We start from the raw sequence: 5,550 nt of genomic DNA, 5'->3' as shown, positions 1-5,550 counted from the left end.
ATTCTCAACCCAAATTTGCGTGGCAGCAGCCAACCCAGTCCAAAGTCCTCTTAACTCTCACTCGCGTCCCATCTGTCTCTGTGGGTTCGACCCTTACTTCTCTATGCTAGTTACAGTGTAGTGGGTTGAGGTATTATTTTCTTTGATAGCGGGATGAAGGTGAGTCCAACGACTGTGATTGTCCGGTTATTGAGTTCATAGACCTTGCAGTCTAGTAAGTCTCCTTGACCTGATGATTGTGAATTAATTGATACGAACTGTGCTCTCACCTCCAGACCTTATCACTTATATATTGTATAAACTCAAAACTCCTCAACACAACTTCAACACAGTATAAAATTTCAAGATTTTAATGTCAACTCAGTATCAATACAACATCAATACAACATCAATCATTGACTACTGTTGATATTTTCCAACGGATCAGATCATAGTTTTGAGTTTGTACAATATTTAGAGTTTTCATTTGATCGCATTCCCTAGATACCATGTACAGTTTTATAAATAGCTCTTAAATACTTTTCAGGGTATTACAAATTTCTCAATATGTTCACTCCACTTGATAGTATGTCTTTGAACAAAAACTCTTCACTTTCATCATACTCAAGCTCTGATGAATCATTTGCTACCGCACTCGATCAATGGGAAGAAAGAATTTCTAACCAAAATCATCAAATTGATACAATCATCGAAAGTATGATCCTAAACCATCCTAGTTTGATTGACATAAGAAGGTATTGTGATAAAGAACGCGACACTGGTGCATATCATTTGATCAACGAATACTTTGGTCCAACCCAACATACATACTAGAGGTCTTCCGACGTCGATTTCATATGCACAAATCTGTATTTCTTCTACAGATGAATATTTTCACGAAAAAGACGTGAATTTACGGGCAGACAAAGTTTATTATCATTGCAGAAATGTACATGAGCTATATATGCGAGTGTTGACATATGGGGATGTCTTCCGATGCTGTTGATGAATATTTACGAATGAGTTCAGCCGTGACAAGAGTAGCTCTTGTACGTTTTGTAGAGTGAGTTAATTTCCTTCTATGGTGACACATACTCCCTCCGTTCCTTCATAGTTGAGGCTACTTTGCCCGCAGGTGCAACGCAGTTGACAACGGATGGACAGATCTTGCTGCAATGAGCCTGGGTTCAAATCTCACTGGTGTCGTGTAGTTGCTTCCATCTCTCATGCACAAGTGTGCAGCCTAGGGAAATGGGCTTCTGACAGCCAGTGGGTTAAGGCTTCCTCCTTAACGGGTTACTGCGTACCCTGATTGAACCCCTTCACATATGTCGGGCTGAAGTGTGGGGGCCGCCAAGGCGACGGAATCGCCTTTTTGCTGCAATGAGATGAAACTTTCAGCACGAAGTTTAAGAAATGAATGTTGGGTGTGTTAAACAAATAGATAAAAAAGTAAGAAAGAGAAAAAGGTAGAGAGAATAAAGTAAAAAGTGAATAAAGTAGAGAAAATAAAGTAAAAGAGAGTAAAGTAAGAAAGAAGAAAAAAAGTTACTATATATGGAAATGACTCAACTATGAGAGAACGGATGAAGTATTTCAAAAGGCCTGACAATCATGACTTAGCAGACTTCTCTATGTTGTAGAACAACGTGTTTTTCCAGACATGATTGGTAGCATAAATTGCATGCACTAGGAATGAAAAAATGTCCTAAGGCATAAGCTGGTCAATATACAAGCAGAAGTGGCAAGCCAACGATTATTTTGGAAGTTGTTGCATCATTCGACCAATGGATGCGTTTTTTTAAACTCCATGTTGGTGCGATGATATTAACATACTTCATCAGTCTCCTGTTTTGATTATGTCTTAGAAGGTCGAGCACCATATTTCAATTACGTAGTGAACGGTCGACAACATAATATGACATACTATCTCACAAATGTGCAGCCCTTCTTGGGTTGCATTTGTTAAGTCAGTCTCTTCTCTACGGACCTAGAAGTACAAGTTGTTCGCTTAACACAAAGAGTCTCAGAAAAGATGTAGAACGAGCATTTGGAGTCCTACAAGCTCGATTTGCATTTCTTCGAAGGTCATGTCTCTACAAGCTTGTTTTTACTCTTATTTTGTTTATTTTCTAATTATTGTAAGTCATTTATCCTATTTTGTGTAATTTTTATATTGTACTCTTCGTTTCACAATAAGGGTCACATTTGGTACCTCATGCGTTTTAAGAAATGTAAAGAATAATGTGTTAGAAAAGTTAGTGGAATATGTGGTCTACTTTTTTATATTGATTTTATAATAGAATGTGAGTAAAATGAGTTAGTGGAATATGAGACATACTTACCATTTATGGTAAAAGTTAAATGTGACTCTTAGAGCATCCACAATGGATGTCCTAGTGGGAGCCCTAGTGGATGCTCTAGTGGTTGCCACATCAACACGCCCTATCTTTCTGCAATGATGGAGCCCTAGTGAAGCCCTATCTATTATCCATTTTTCATTTTAATTTTTTAATATTATTTTTTTTAATTTTGTTTTTAGGTACTACAAGACCAAAATATATTATATTGAACACCACAAATGCAAAAAAAAAAACCTACATTACTTAATTAAAAAAAACTACATCATACTTAGCTAAAAAAACTACTATTAGTATGCCTTGAATCCGTATAGTTTGCCGCTAGCTGAACGGGGACATGTTTCTGTTTTAGAAATTAATTTTGTATTGGGTTTAATTAGGGTTTCAAGAATTTTTTTTTAAAAAAGCAAAAAATGCATGGATCGGGCTCGAGTGCTTACCTGTAGTGGATGCCCGATCGATTGGGCTCGAGATCGGAACGACCAATCTCTCGGTCGTCGTCGGGCGCGCCCGACGCCTGCAGTGGGTGCCCAACGACGCCCGAGCCCGATCTCGGGCGATCGGTCTTGAGATCGGACACCCATTGTGGATGCTCTTATTGTGCGACGAAGGGAGTATTTTATTTATCTTATTTTAGTAATTTTTGTTATGATTTGAATTAAATTTAATTCATTTAATTTTTTAAAATAATATATTGAAAATAATTATAAAGTTTTTTACTCCATCTGTCCATCAATAATTGTCCCATTTTGAATTTTCATCCGTTCACTGATAAGGCTAATTTCATGCATTGGTTATGGGGTAAAATTCTGTGATTTCATGGGTCTAACAAGATTTTATAAGCCAGGTGTGTAGAGAAATCGCTAGCCCCAGGAAGAAGATGAATATTGCCGGGGAGAGGAAGCTATCGGGAAAATTAAGCAGAAAAAGGAAGAGCCACTAGACTGAGGAGCATCAAATCAGAGGGCAAAATGGAGATCACATGAACGGTCTAGAAGCTCTGTCTACTATAAATAAGAGCATGCGCTTAACATGAGGATCATCACTTTTCGGCTCTTAGCTTAGTTTTCCACTTCTCTACACACATTATCACGGGGATTTGGTGCGGGGGTTCATATTTCAGTTTGGTTGTGGAGCAACACCGTCTCTACGGAGGCGAAGAAACAATTATCTTTTGTTTTTCTGTTTACTTCTGGTACTCTCCGAGTCCTCGCTGTTCAAGGCTCGGCTCTGTTTCGTTATTATCGTTGAATACTTCGTATTTTGCAATGGATGTCGCTACTTTTGTTTCGTTTGTTTTATTGTGGTGTTGTTGGTTTGATTTGCTGATTATCGTTGGTTGATTTGAGTTTGGAGTTGGATTGTTAGAAATTTGTTGTTGATCGGTTGAATCTACGTAAACTTGTGAGGATCGGAGATGGAAATGGTGTTTGATTGTTGTGGATGGCTTGGATCCGGAGTGGATTAAGCGTCCCGTGGATGGATCTGCTTGATTTTGCTTGATTTAGTTGCTTAAGTTCTGCATTCTTGTTTTGCCTCGTCTAGTAGAAGTAGATCTGCTTTAGTTTTACCTGTTCTTCGTTTATATCGGTTTAATTTCGTTTACTTTGTTTCGATCTCTGTTTTGCTCTGTTTTTTTCACTGGTAGTCTAATGATAAAAGTTGGAGAAGATGATGTCGCTGTTAGTTAGTCCTTTAGTTAGTTATTTTGCAGCTTTTCAGTCGTACTATGCTGTTTTGGTGAATGGTCCCCACGTTTAATTTTTCCCAGGTCTAGGTTAGCTTAGGAAGCTGTTTGCTTAGTCCAGTAATTGTCTCGCTCTATTTTGGTTATATGTATGCTTTTATGTCTTTGCCTAGATCTAGCTGTTAGAGTAGAATATTTCATTTACCAAGTCTAGGAATTAAAGCTTAACCCCAAAAATTGCGTGGCAGCAGCCAAAAATAGTTTCCGAGTCTTTGAACATGTTTACTTACGCATCCATCTCTGTGGATTCGATCCCTGCTTCCCTGTACTAATTTTCTTAGCTAAAGCGGCTTGAGGGTTTTTGAAGGGGGAGTTAAGGTAGTGATTGTGTGCCCAACGACATGTAGCTCAAGGTTCTCTGAGTTCCTAGACCCAGTGTCTAGAGGATTTTCTGGATCGAGGGCTTTCTTTATTAATTTTGAACACTCTTTCGCTGACCATTAAATTCTGCAGCTACTTCATTCACCAATAAATGTTCCATTTATTTTTTTACTGCTTTTAGTAATGGGCCAAAAATTCTACTAACTTTATCTCGTTACATTCCATTTTCACTACCTTTCCATTATCTCAACACTCGTAAAATACGAGAGGCTCCTTTCTTTCTGTTACATATGTGGCTACATCGGACACAATATGAAGGATTGTGATACCATTGACAGGATGGAAGATTTAAAGAAAATGAAGCATACTGATTTTGCTATTGGAGAGTTTTTGCGTGCACCCCCTAGAAAAAAGACTACTTTTGTAGTGCCAGAAAATGAGACTATGTGCTTTAAAACCATAAAAGAACCTGCCCATGATGAAGAGTGTCCTGCAGAGAATGATGAAGAGACAGGTACCTGCCTTGCTACTATTGAAGTCCAAGATATTGTCGATTCTATTAACAAAATTGCTATGGATACGAAGAATGCTTCTTCTTCGAATTCAACCGCTGTAGCAAACTCAGGACAAAATAATCTTATCTCATGTGGATCAGAGCTCATGAGTTTTGCCAATTCAAACCAGTACCTAAATACTGATGCTTTGTTTGAAAATAAAAATAAATCAAACCAAGTACCTTGCCCCGAACCTGCACAAAAAACAAAAATATCCTCCCAGCCAAAACACCCTGTTTACCAATATCAAAATCCCACTCCTCGTTCAAATTCTGAAACTCTCAACCTTACCATTACTCACCACATGGTTTCATCCACCAGACAATTAACCATTTCACATCAATGTAATATCCCATCAAGTCTTCCTCACACAAGAGCAGAACAAAATTGCAGAATTAACTCTTATAGCGAAGCACAAAAAGGAAATGCAGTGGGGATGGCCCAACTTTCACAGTCTCAGGTCAGTACTCGGCGTGCCAGAATTTGGAGGAAGCCAGGATCTACAACTTCAGATTTCACTCTACAAAAATTGGGTGGAACAAAAAGGGAACTTTTTTTGGAAAATGTTGGAGAAATGGAAAAAATTCCA

This window comes from Salvia hispanica, chromosome 2 (assembly GCF_023119035.1).
Source record: "Salvia hispanica cultivar TCC Black 2014 chromosome 2, UniMelb_Shisp_WGS_1.0, whole genome shotgun sequence".
NCBI lineage: Eukaryota > Viridiplantae > Streptophyta > Magnoliopsida > Lamiales > Lamiaceae > Salvia > Salvia hispanica.
The sequence above is the reverse complement of the archived record's forward strand: the minus strand, read 5'-3'. Positions refer to the sequence as shown.